This window comes from Balaenoptera ricei, chromosome 1 (genome assembly GCF_028023285.1).
Source record: "Balaenoptera ricei isolate mBalRic1 chromosome 1, mBalRic1.hap2, whole genome shotgun sequence".
NCBI classification, from domain to species: Eukaryota; Metazoa; Chordata; class Mammalia; order Artiodactyla; family Balaenopteridae; genus Balaenoptera; species Balaenoptera ricei.
The window spans coordinates 100,551,231-100,564,243 of NC_082639.1; positions in this window are offsets into that span (position 1 = coordinate 100,551,231).

Consider the following 13,013-nt stretch of genomic DNA (forward strand, 5'->3'; position numbering starts at 1 on the left):
TCCTCCTGAGAACCTGGAGCTGTGATTCATGGACAAGGAGTTCCTGAGTGTGGCTTGAACTGAGAACTTATAAACTTGAGAGTTGAATGATGGCTCTCAGGTAGAGAGAAGCAGAAAAAAACAGTCTTCAGAGAGAGAGAAGAATCAAATAGAGGTACAGAGAGAAGCAGAGATGAGTGTCTATGTGATCCTAAAGTAAAAGAAAAACAGAAAATGGCTGATTAGTTTCCCATGGACTTTCCGGCTCCTACGTTAGATTTGTCCTGAGACCCATATCCACTCCCTGATCCTCGGTTCTGTGAGATACTCTTGTACCCATATGATCCATTTTCCTATTTTATTTAAGCTAGCTCAAATGGGTATTTGTTATTTGCAACCAAAAGAGCCTTAACCAAAACACATTGCTTAGTCAGCTTGGTTTCCCAAGACCTTTTACAAAAGGTAGAGGAATTTGGATAATTTTGTTGAGAAATGATATTGCCCAAAATAGACACAGCTGCTTCCTTCTTTGAGGCTAATGCCAAGCCTACTTAACTTGCTTTAAATCATTTTCTTCCTCTTCCTTCCTGGCCTGGAGTCATTAGGCCGGAATGGGAATGGATGAATATGGTGACAGGGGGCAGGGACAGGATACAAACAGCTGTACTGGAGACTTTCTGTCCTGTGTGATCTCGTGTTCTCGGAAGAGCAGCAACTGCCCAGGACTCATCAACTAAAGCTCAGAATTTCCCTCATCAGACTCTGCTTCCTGCAGACTTTTCAAGGGTCTCAAGGAACTTGCTGCCACAGTTCTAGCTGCTGGACCTGGCCACCCCTCCACCACTACCCCACCTCCCCACAGCAGATTTGGAGTTCAGAACAGCTTTCCGAGGGGCTTTAGGGTCAGCGGACCAGCAAATACAGAGTACTAAGGGGAATGGAGAAATCAATTTCCAAGAATACAAGTCCACTTCCATTTGTTACAAACAGATGCAATGTACCTGAGAAGAGCACCAAATATGGACTTCATTAAAAAAAAAAAAGTCCTTAGTTTTCTTCTATGTCCCCCGTGGCAGAAAAACTCATTTCCCCAAGCAGTTTGGAGTGGTAAGAGATGCAGAATGACTGGCAAGGGCTTCCGAATGATGTGTCCTCTGTGTTGGAAGTAATTAAAAATCCAGAAAATATTTACATATGTGAGCCTAGTTAGAACAGCAATGTCCCAAGTTTGGGGCAGGTCAAGCCTATCTGTGTGTAGAGGATGAATCTGTCTCACTGAACAGAGACGTCCTCTAGGGAAAAAATGAGGACAACTTTCTGAGTCTCATCTAGGCACACTGTGTGAAGGATTTCTGAATGTGAAATCCTGGTACCACCTAGAGAATGCTCTATTATTTGAGATCAGAAATTCTAGAAGAAAAGTTTCTCTGCTCATCCAACCAGCAAGCATTTGGTGGACATCTGCTTGTGTAAACCAGCAGGACCTTATGGGGCCTTCTCAGGACAGATCCCTCCCCCATATCCTCTGCTTTAGCTCCTCTAAGTACCTAGATAATAGTATCTGATGCACATTTCCTGAGTTGTTTTACAGATGCTAAAACCCCCACCAAATGGAAGAAATTAACTGCTTGATGTCCATGAGCGCATAGCTCCCAGGCCTACTGAAGCCTAAAGGTTGGTAATGTTAACCCTGTGACTCTGCCCTGTTACCTCACCAGCAACCAATCAGAGAACTGTGCACAGGCTGATCACATACCCTGGGATGCCCCTTCCCTCACCTGGCCTTTAAAAATGCTTTGCTGAAACCCATCAGGGAGTTCAGGATTTTAGAGCACGAGCAACCCATCCTCCTTGTATTGGCGCTTTTATAATAAATGCTGCACTTTCCTTCACCACAACTGCAGCATCAGTAGATTGGCTTTACTGCGCACGGGTGAGCGGACCCAAGTTTGGTTCGGTAACACTTGGGCCACAAAACTGAACTGGGAGCAGCAAAAGACATAAGAGAGTCACCAGAAGCACATATCCTACTTTGAGAACCTTAGCATTTCATTCATGCGTTCATGCAGCATTTATGAAGCACCTAGACACATTCTAGGCATTGGAATAAGATAGTGAGCCTGAGTAGATGAGGTCCCATGGAGTTTAAATTCTAATGAAGAGAGACAAAAACAAGAAAGAAAGTTAATGAAAAATAAATACATATGTTAATTTTCAGAGACTAAAGGAAATAAAACGGGGTAATGGGATGAAATGGGGTTGGGCAAAGAGACAATTTTATATATGGTGATCAGGGAAGTCTCTGGGGCCTGAATAATGAGAAGGAAGCAAGCAGTCAACTGAAGCCCGGGGAGAGCATTTTAGGTGAAGAAAACAACAAAGCCAAGGAATATTTGAGGACCACAAAAACGAGCAGCACAGCTAGAAAGGTGATAATTGTTGGGGTTACAGAGGGGCCAAAGGCCGGATCATCTGAGCCTCGCAGACCATAGAAAGAGTTGGATTTTATTCTAGGTGGAATGAGAAGGCTTTGGAGGGTTTTAATCAGGAGAGTAATATGATCTGATTTGTTTTAAACTGTGAAAGGCCATTTTGTGGAGAGTGGACTCCAGGAGAGCAGGAGTGGAAGCTACTAGTAGGGAGACTAGATAGCTCAGAGCGGTGAGCTCAGAGGGGGGATGTTGGTGGTTAGGACCGGGGTGGTGGGCGGTGGGGACAGTGAGATGAGAGGAGACAGGACCTGCTGGAGGTTCCTGTATTGGGGATGAGTGGAAGAATTGAGGATGACTCAGGATTTTGGCCTGAGCACAGAGCCCCCACTAAGACTGGGGAAACGTGGGAAGGAGATGTTTTAGTGGGACATTGAAAGAGAAGTTTGGAGGGGAAGACAATGAGTATCATTTTGGACATGTTAAATTTGAGGTGCTTTACTATACAACTTGGTTGGACAAACATACACAAGCAAAACAATTCAAGTAGTATAGAAGCTTGGTATTCACAAGAGGCCTCGGATATATAAAATCCCTAACACTTAAGATCCTACAGCAAAGGATACTCAAAGCTCCAAACTCACCATTTACCTAATGATTGCGTCTGTGTCCTTAACTCCTAAAATCTTATATTCCCCACCTGTAAAACATGGATTAAATATAGCATCAACTTCACAAAGTTGTGGAGAAGATTAAAAGAGATTCTGCACATAGAGTACTTAGCACAGCTCTTGGTATGTGGTAAGCATTCAATAAATAGTTGCTATTGGTAATTGCATTAGTTTCCTAGGGCTGTCAAAACAAAGTACCACCAACTGGGTGGCTTCAAGCAACAGAAATTTATTATCTCACAGTTCTGGAAGCTAGAAGTCTGAAATCAAGGTATCATCAGGGCTATGCTCCCTCTGAAACCTGTAGGGGAGAATCCTTCCTTGCCCCTTTCTAGCTTCTAGTGTTTGCTGGCAATCCTTGGCCTGTAGATGCATCGCTCCAGACTCTGCCTCTGTTGTCACTGGCTGTCTTCTTCCTGTGTGTCTCTGTGTCTCCATACAGTGTTCCCTCTGTGGGTCTCTCTCTCCTCTTCTTATGCAGACACCAGTCATTGGACTAAGGGCTTACCCTTCTTCAGTACAATCTCAGCTTCACTAATCACATCTGCAAGGACCTTACTTTCAAGTAAGGTTACATTCTGAGGTGCTCTGGGTTGGGGAGAGGGACACAATGCAGCCCATAACAGTAGTCTTAATAATACCACTGATAAGTTATTTCCTTGTCTGGGTAGAGGGCCCTGCCAAACAGAAACACTTACAACCGATTCTTTCAATTCACAGAATAGTCTTGGTCTCTAATAAAGAACTTGGTGGTATGTGACAGGCATGTTAACAGAGAGTTGAGATGATCTATCTGTACTTAGAATCATGGCATTTTTGGAGTTTGAAGTGACCAGGAATAACTTAGTCCAACTCCTTCATTTTGTCATTGAGGAAACCCACGCCTAGAAATGTGATGTGATTGGCAGAGGGCACATATCTGGACAGCAGCCAGGCCGACTCTAGGAAGCTTGTTTTCTCCCTTCTAAGATAACATTTCTCCCATTATACTTATTTGATCCTGCAGTCAAATGGCAATCGAATTTCACTGCCTTTGCCCCTTCCTAATCAAGTCTCCCCCTCCAACCAACCACCTACCTAAAGTCCAAACCTCTCTCCGAGAGGAAACATCACACAAGAAGATCTGGGAATCAGAAGAGGGAAAAGATACCTCCTTCCTTTTCCAGCTGGTTTCAGAACACTTATTTTTCACTCCCTGTTTGACTCTGGGGAGGGTAAGCAGCAACTGAGAGGCTGTAATATATAAAACTCTAAACAAATGTAATAGGTTGTTATGACTTCATCTATACTTCCTGCAACTCAGGAATGATGTTATTTCAAGCAACTCATTCTTTAAAAAGCAATTCTAGTGTAACAAAACAGTTGGAGTTAGAATTTTTACCTTTAGAGTAAAGCGATGGCTTAAATGCCATATGAGTTAGGATGCTTTCGGCTGCAAGTAACATGATAGCTGAATCAAAGTGGCTGAAGCAGTAAGGGATTTATCTCCCATAATGAGAACATCAGAGCAATGCAATTCAGGGTTGCTTAACTCAGTAGTTCAACAAGGTCAGGGGGCTTGAAGTGGCTTCTCTGGGATCCAGCTGGCTTTTTCCTCTGCTCACAAGATGGCTGCCACAGCTTCAAGTCTAACTGTATAATCATGCTCCTCTGTTTTTTGTATTTTTGATGCATTGACCTCTTGGACTCTTGCTGACCATAGAGAAACTGCCCCTCCCAGGGCTGGTTAATTTCCTAGAGATAGTAAACTGCTGGCCTCCTTTCATATGCAAACCAACCAATCCAGATCCCATACCTCATACCTCAACCACCTCCTTTATCAGGCTCTCACAGGGCTCTCACTCTCTGGGTCACCTGCCCTAATCATCCCAGGGCCAGGTACCAGGCAAGCAGGAACATCCCCAATGCCCCAGAGCCAGAAATTATTCACCTAGCCAATCCTAAGCCTGCTTACCCTACCTCACTTGTTCTGCCTGTAGAAACTGCAGTAAACTCTCTTGCCCACATTTCCCCCAGCTCCTTCTCCCTCCAGATTTGCCCCAGTGCTTCACTATGTGCCCACCCCCCATCTCCCGCCCCCTGCCCTGGTGTGGTGTGGCATGCTCCCTCCTCTTGGAAGCTGTAATTATCAGTGGCAATTGACTCCTGGTCTATTGGCTTCACCATACCTGAAAAATAATAAAACTCACATTTTAAAAACAATAATGTCCTCACATGATGAGTTCAAAACATGAAGGGGCTGGGGAAGGAACACCTTCCTTGAGTACCTGGGGAGGGTGAGTTTCAGAACCAAATCTGAGTTCTGATGAAGGGCAACTGGGGGGGCCTTGGCTGTTGGGTAGGCCATCCACACTTTCTGTCACCAGCCCTATGAGAATACAAGCAAGAGAAAAGATAAAAATTGGGTGGAACTAATCAAGGAAGGCTTTCTGAGTGCACAAGCTTCCGGTGAGAGCTGGGAGTCCTAGAGGACTTGGCGTGTGTGGTGTGTGGAAGTGAGCAGGCGGTAGAGGCAAAGGAGAAACAGAAAGCAGATGAGTCACCCCTGGCCGTGATGGTAAACAGGTGTACTTGACGTGAGGGGAAATGTAGCTTTGGCCACGGACGTCTGTTTGAAGCTCCTGGTCCTTCTTGACTTTAAATCACTTGCCTTTGACATGGGAGAGGACAGGCATCTCATCAAATGAACCAACCTGGCTGCAAGGAGCAGCCAAATCCATCCCCACTCAGGAGTCCTGGTTAAAGATGCTCCAAGATGTCTGTGACAAGGAACAGCGGGTCATAAGATCTATTTCTGCCTCCTGCCTCTGACTCATGGGATGACTCAAGGTGAATCTCTCTCTACACATCTCAGAGTCCCCGGCCCCCAGCCATGAGCAACAGAACACCACAGCCATGTTTCCCTCCCGGCAAGGTTGTCTGTCCCTGCAGGGACCCCGCAAAGACTCCCAGACTGCCCCCCTCTTCCCGCCGCTGACTCTTTTCAGCTTTTCCGGCTCTTTCTCCCCCTCCCAGTTCCCCACTTTATTTTTCCAAATAGCACTGCTCCAAAGCACCCAGACACTTGTCCTGGGGACGGCTCTGCCGGCTGCCCCTGAGCTGCGGGAACAGCCCTGAGATTGCTTCTTCCTCTTAAGCGACTCCGTTTGCAGGATAAATAATGTCATCCCGAGGGCGGGCTCCCGTGGGCCGGGGCAGATTTCCATTTTGCAGCAGATCAGCTTACATTCCACTAGGGGGCTTTTGAACGTTAATAGGCATCTCTCTTCAGGTGCCCTTCTCTGTTCTTTACAGAGAACCAGTCCAGCGGGAACTTCCATTGGAATCCTACAGAGAGACGATTAGTCTTCTCATTGTTTTCCTTACAAAGTAGTTTCTGGATTTAATGGCTCTGGTTGCCGAGCAGACTTAGAATATTGGGGTGGAGGGAGCGCCCATTATGGGCGCCTGGTTATCGGCAGCCTCCGGGAGTGTGGGGCTTGAGATTTAGGTGGAATTAACCCTTGGAGGATAGGGGTGGGCCTTCTCTTCCCCTGGAAGGAATCATATTTGTCGTTGTTGTATGTTTAGGAAATGTAGAGATTGTAGCATTAGAATACAATGGATGGAAAGCGAGGATCTCAGCGGGCAGGTGGCAAGGGGTATGTTGCTCAGCTGTGGAAGGATCTGGAGTCAGAACTGAAGATTGAGCATTACCTCAAGACTGTCTTGTGAATGGCACAGGCATAAAGGACAAAATCCAGGGATGACTTGCCCAGGGTCACTCCACCAGCAAGTGGTAGGAGTAGGATCCATCTTGGGCTGTGAGAGTCTGGACCTCAGCCCTCAAACCCCGCACTGAACTTGTACGAGGAGGTGGAAGCAAAATGGCCGCAACCCCCGTGCTTGGGGTCTTCCCAGCCTTGGATGCCTTTGGTAAAGAACTGCTTCAACTGCCATCAGAAATGTGACTCTACAGCCTGGCAAAGACTGGCCAGGAAAAGGAGAATCCATACTCAGTGGTCATCTGACGCCCCAGGCAACAGCTCTGATTACCCAGGCAGAGAGGATGACCAGATGGCCGGTAGTTCCCCTGCCACTTGGAGATCTGGAGGGACCTGTTGCATGGATTACAGGGCCAGACCTAAGCTGGTGATGGTGATGCCAGTCTGCCACATCACATGGCAGCTAATGGGACAGCTGTGATAGTGGCCCAGGGCAGCAGAGGTCACAGGAGAGCTGAGCTCACCTTAGCACCCATCTGTCTATGTACTAAGTCAGCGCTCTCCAGGCAGCTGCGTGTGGCAGGAACGGGCCAGGGCCGAGGAGGCAGGCCTTCCAGAGACCAGAGCCACAGACGCCTGGAGGAGAGCAGTGAGGGGCCTCTGTTCATTCATTCAATCAGAAATGTTCATTGAGCAAGTACTATGAGCCAGGAACTGTGGTCGGTGGTAAAGATTCAGGACCTGGTTTCTGTCTTCAAGGTTTTAACAGTACAGATGGACAAACAAGCAAAGTTCAATTGAGTGTGAAAAGTGGGAGCATAGCTTGAAGCATATGCTCCCGAAGAGGTGGTATTCAAGCTGACACCTGAAGGTGGGCAGGAGTGAGGCAGGCCTGGGTGCGGGGTGGGGTGAGGTGGGGGCAGAGGCAGGGGAGGCGAACTTCCCAGATGGAGTAAACAGCACGTGTCAAGGTCTATAGGTGAGACAGAACTTGGACAACCTAGTAATCTCTGGTTGAAAGCTGATGGCAGGAGAGCTGAGTGAAAGCCATATCATGAATGGTCTTGTAGACTTTGTCAGAGTGTGGACTTTCTCCTGGGGCCATGAAGAGACTTTGAAGCATCTCCAGAAAAGAAGCAGGGAGATCAGACCTGTACTTAGCAAGGTCACTCTAGTGATGGTGTGGAGGGTAGTTTGGAGGAGGACCAGTTAAGGGGCTACTGAAGTTTTCCAGGGAAGAGATGATGGTGCTGTGACCCTCAGGTCTGTGTAGGACACCCCAAAACCAGGGGAGAAAATATCTGTGGGTGTGGTTCGGCCTTCTTTTCCTGGTGTCCAGGGATCAGGGCACAGTCCACAAGTGCCAACATGGGCAGCTGCAGAGTTTACAAGCAGAACAGCTCAAGGTGCCCAGAGTGAGTGAGGAGATTTGGAAGAAGGTTCCGGAAGAGACCAAAAATTCCATCACATGTAGAAGAGGTATCAAAACAGATATTCTTGGGCTAAAGCTAAGTAGCTTAGTCTGCCATCCAACAAAACACGAAGGGCAGACCAATCCCCAGGATGAGGACTGACTCCCCTGTGGGACCATCTAAGGGCAGGAGGGGTCTGAGAGCCATGGAACTGAGGGTGTGGTGGTTTCGGGGAATCCCAGGGAAAATAACCTCTCTCTCTTCTATGTGAGGATATAGTGAAAAGGTGGCCATCTGTAAGCCAGGCAGAGAGGTCTCATTAGGAACTGAGTCAGCTGGCACCTTGATCTGGGACTTCTTAGTTTCAAGAAGTATGAGAAATAAATTTCTATTTTTCAAGCCACCCATTCCATGGTACTTTGTTATAAGAGCCTGTGTTGACTAAGACAGGATGGGTGTCTGTCCTTGGTCCAATCAGCTGGGACACAGGGAGGCAAGCAGAGCTGTGAAGTACAAAAGAGCCCACAGAGTCCGATGGCAGGAAAACTCGGAGGACCGATGTCAGGCGAAAGGTTTTGGATCTTGCAGCAGACAGCGTTTGGTGCCTTGCATCACATCCCCTTGGGCCACTTCTGATTTCAGTTGCTGCAGGGGTGGGTGGTTCTGAAACCCAACTCCTTCTTGGGTGGGACTTAAACCCACCTGTACCTCAGATTGGGACTTGAACTCACAATCCCTGCCTTAGGAGGGGACTTGAACCCACTGTCTTTTAATTGAAACCGCTCACCTGGCGTCAGGACTTACTGAAGCTCAGGTCCTTTTGCCTCGGCACAGAAAGAATTGGGCGAGAGGCAAAGTGGCAGGCAGAGAGTTTATTAGCATAGGACGCTTATGAGAGATACAAGTGGGCTGGCAAGGGAGTGCAGCAGCCCCGAGAACAAAGAGTGCTACATTTTTATAATCAAAGAAGAAGTGGGGAGGGGAGAACACCACCTTCTTCCTCATTCTTGGGCGGACGTCAAGGCTTACATCATCAGTTCCTCCTTTGGCCCTATGTGGTTTAACTCGGATGGTCATGGGTCTATTTAAATCATATGTATATTAGCAAAAGGGTGGTAACATATACTAAAATATGGTAATTTATCTCAGGTTTCACTATAATGTCCCCTTTCACCTAGTTTCTTTCCCATTTCTGTCTTGGTTATGTGCAGAAATGCTGCTCTTCAGGGACTATGAACTCCCTGACTTCATGTAACAAGATTCAGACCCCATATCTATTGTCTTGTGTTTTAACTCTCAGGGTTTGTGGCTTGAGTGTGTCCCGCACTTGGATGCACCTGACCTTCTACAAGGTAGTGTAGATTGTTGCTAGGTTACTGGATTCTTTTCTTGAGTCGTCATTAGCTTACAACAGTCTCCCAAACACCCTTAAAATTCCCTTTCTGTCCTCAATCCCCTAGTGGGATTTCTAAACTGACTATTTCATTATCCTACTCTATTCCTATCAGTTCTGTGCAAGCTCAGGCTCACGGCTCCATGATGGGTTCCACCCAGGCCTGCTCCATCTGCTGCCTCTGAGTATTTCTGAGGCCACAGGAGCTGCTCCACTTGGGGAGGGATGGGTGGTGAATACAATTCGGGACAACCTCATGCAGTGGAGGGGCTAGAGCCCGGGTGGATAAGTGTTCTAGCCTCCTGTCTTTTAGGTGGATGATTCTGGGAGCGACCCAGTAAGCATCTCAGGGGTCTCTGCAGAACTGAGCCCCATAGGCTTCAGCAGTGGTGTCCCTATCATACCACACATTGGTTTGTTCCCTTTGTCTCTTTCTTCCTGCTCCCTCACTCCTTCTTTCTGGACAATTTTATAAACTATCTGCACCCAAGTCTCAATCTTCAACTCTGTTCTCAGAGAACCCAACTGAGATTTATTCTGAAGGCAATAGGGAGCCCTCGATGCGTTTTTTTCTTTTCTGATAGTAATCCTGTAATGAACTCTAGGCACTCTGCTGGGCAGGGAGGATACAAATATAATATGTCACAGTCCTTGAACTTGAGGAGCTTATGACCTCCTCTTCCTTCTGTAAACTTTTCAGTGTTTTTATTTCCATGATCTCACTTGGCCCTCTCAGCAGCCTTTCCAACAAAGTTGTGCAAGCATCATTATTCCCACCTGATAGAAAAAGCAAAAGGAGACATAGAAAGGTTAAAGCAGTTTACAAGGTCACACAGCTAGCGAGTAGCTTTTAAGCAGTTAAAATCTTTGGCTGGGTATATAAATGATCATAGTTACTCTGAGAAAATAACATTAAAAGTGCCACATTTGCTGTAATTTAATTATTTGCTTGCCTTCATTATATTTTCTTCGGGTTCTCTGTTCCTCCTCCACTTTCCAAATATTGTACTGGCTTTTAATCAGCGCTATATAATTTCTTCTGTGAAAGTAGGTCAACGTACAACGTGTTAATATAACTTTCCTTTCACAGTTTAAACAACCTTTTAGTAAAATTGAAACAAAAGAAGAAAAAAAAAACCCTTTGATTGCCATTGCATAATTTAAAGCAGAACAACAAGATCTGATTTGCATTTTAGAAAGACGAATATGAGGGCAGGAGGGAGGAGAAACTGGAAGGGCAGGATTCTACATTCCCTCCCCTGGTGGTTCTATCCCTTTCCATGGCTTTAAATAACATCTTTAGGCTGATGACTCATACATTTATATCTCCAGCCCCGGCTTCTCCTCTGAGTTCCAGATTGGCATACCCAGCCCTCTAACTGACATCTCTACTTGGATGCCTCACAGGCACTCAAACTTAACACGTCCAGAATGAAACTCTTAGATTTCCACTTTTTCCCTCAAACTGTCCCTCTTCCAGCATTTCCTACTTGGTTAGTGGCCCCAGCTGTTCAAGCCAGAAACCTAGAAGTCATCCCGATTCCCCTCTCTCTCATCTTCTGTAACCAGTCAATTAGCAACTCTGGCAATTTACATATTTTCCAAATATGTCTCAGATCCATTTAATTCTCCCCATCCTGGCCGCCATCATCTCTTGCCTGGACTATGGTTGTAGTCTCCTAACAGTTCTCTCTCTTTCCACTCTTTTTCCTATTGGGACAGGGGTCGGGGGGGGGGGGGGGGAGGGAGGGGAAAGTTTTCCTTCTCATTGGTTTCATGTTTCCATGTGGTGGCACCTTCATTAGATGAACGGTCCTGGCCTCTCTCAGGGATAATGTGAGTTATTCCACTTGCATGGCTTAGCTTTCTTGCAGAATAATCTGCCTGCTTCAGAGAGGCTGTATTGGTTTTCTAATGCTGAGTAAGAAATTACCACAAACTTAGCAGCTTAAAATAACACACATGTATTATGGCTGTTCCAATTAATTTTCTTTCCATTTAAAGCATTTTGGATTTTCTTTCACTTGTAACATTGACACCAACTTTTTCAGGGACCATCTTGGTGGAAGTGTTGGGTGTCAACTGGATGACATACATGGGTCAGAAACTCAGGACAATCTGAGCTAGAGACAAAGACTTAGGTGCCAACGGCATGTGGGTAGGAGTTGAAGCCAGTGAAGTGGACGTGCGCCTAGGAAGGGGGCGCACCCAGGAAGAATGACACAGTGGCAGGAGAAAAAAGTGACGAAGTGAGTCTGAGGAGTACCAGCACTTGTGAGCTGGGTGAGTAAGAAGAACCTGTGGCGGAGAGTAAGAAGCGCCAGCCGTAGAGGTAGGAGGAAAACCAGTGGTAGGTGAGGGGGGTGGAGGGATTAGGGAGATCAAGTGAGGAGAAAATATCTGGCAAGACAACAGCCTCAGATGCTGGAAAGATTTCAGGGAGGATAAGAATGGAAAAGAGGCCACATACTTAGCAACTAGGATGTTGCAGGCGATTTGGGCAAAGATAATTTCAGCGGAATGTGAGGGCAGAGGGTCAAGGGGAGGAAAGCAGTAGAGGCAGTCAAGGTAGACCTATTTCCCCAAAAGTTTGGTCGTGAAGTGAAGGAGGGGGCTGGTAAGAGAGGCTTACAAGAGTTGTTTCGAAGTCACATACCTTTGGATCTGACTTTCTGGTGCTCCCAAGATAGTATGAGTTACCTAATCATATCTGATAATATTTTTTTCTAGTTAACTACTAAGGTGGGTTCTGCCACCTAAAATTAAGAATCCTTGATGAAACAGAGGGCTTGAGGAAAATGCCGGAGGTCTGAAGTAGTGATCATGGAGGAAGGGAGAGGGCTTTGAAAAAATATAGCAGTGGAAGATACATAAGCAGGGTTTGTTGTTGAAGGGACAGAACCAATATGGAGAGGAGGCTGAAGATAAAGGGCTGAGAAGGACCGGCTGATGGAATGATATTTTTGAGGGGGAGGAGGAAAGAGAAGTGGGACCTGAGGTGGAAGCGGCAGGGCTGGCCTGGACGGGGGAGGGAGGTCGCTTTCACTGACCCAGAGTGAAGGCAGCGAGGATGGATGCGAAGGAAGGTACGTTGCCTGGCTGTTGAGCGCGGGTGGAGGAAGTCAGTCCCGACTCTCCCTTGAGGAGGAAGTAAGGTCGTTGCTGAATGGAGAGAGAAAAGTGGTGACGCAGGGTGTGGAGTACACATCTGTCATGTTACGGTTCCCGGGTTCCTTTTTAAATTTTTCTTTTTTATTTTGAAACAATTTCACACTTACAGGAGATTTGCAAGCACAGTTTGATGAACTTTTTTTCTGATTCATTTGAGAGGAAGTTGCCAACATGGTACCTCATTACCCTCAAATCCTTTACTGCGTATTTTCTACAAAAAAGAATATTCTCCCACATAACCAAAACGTAACCTT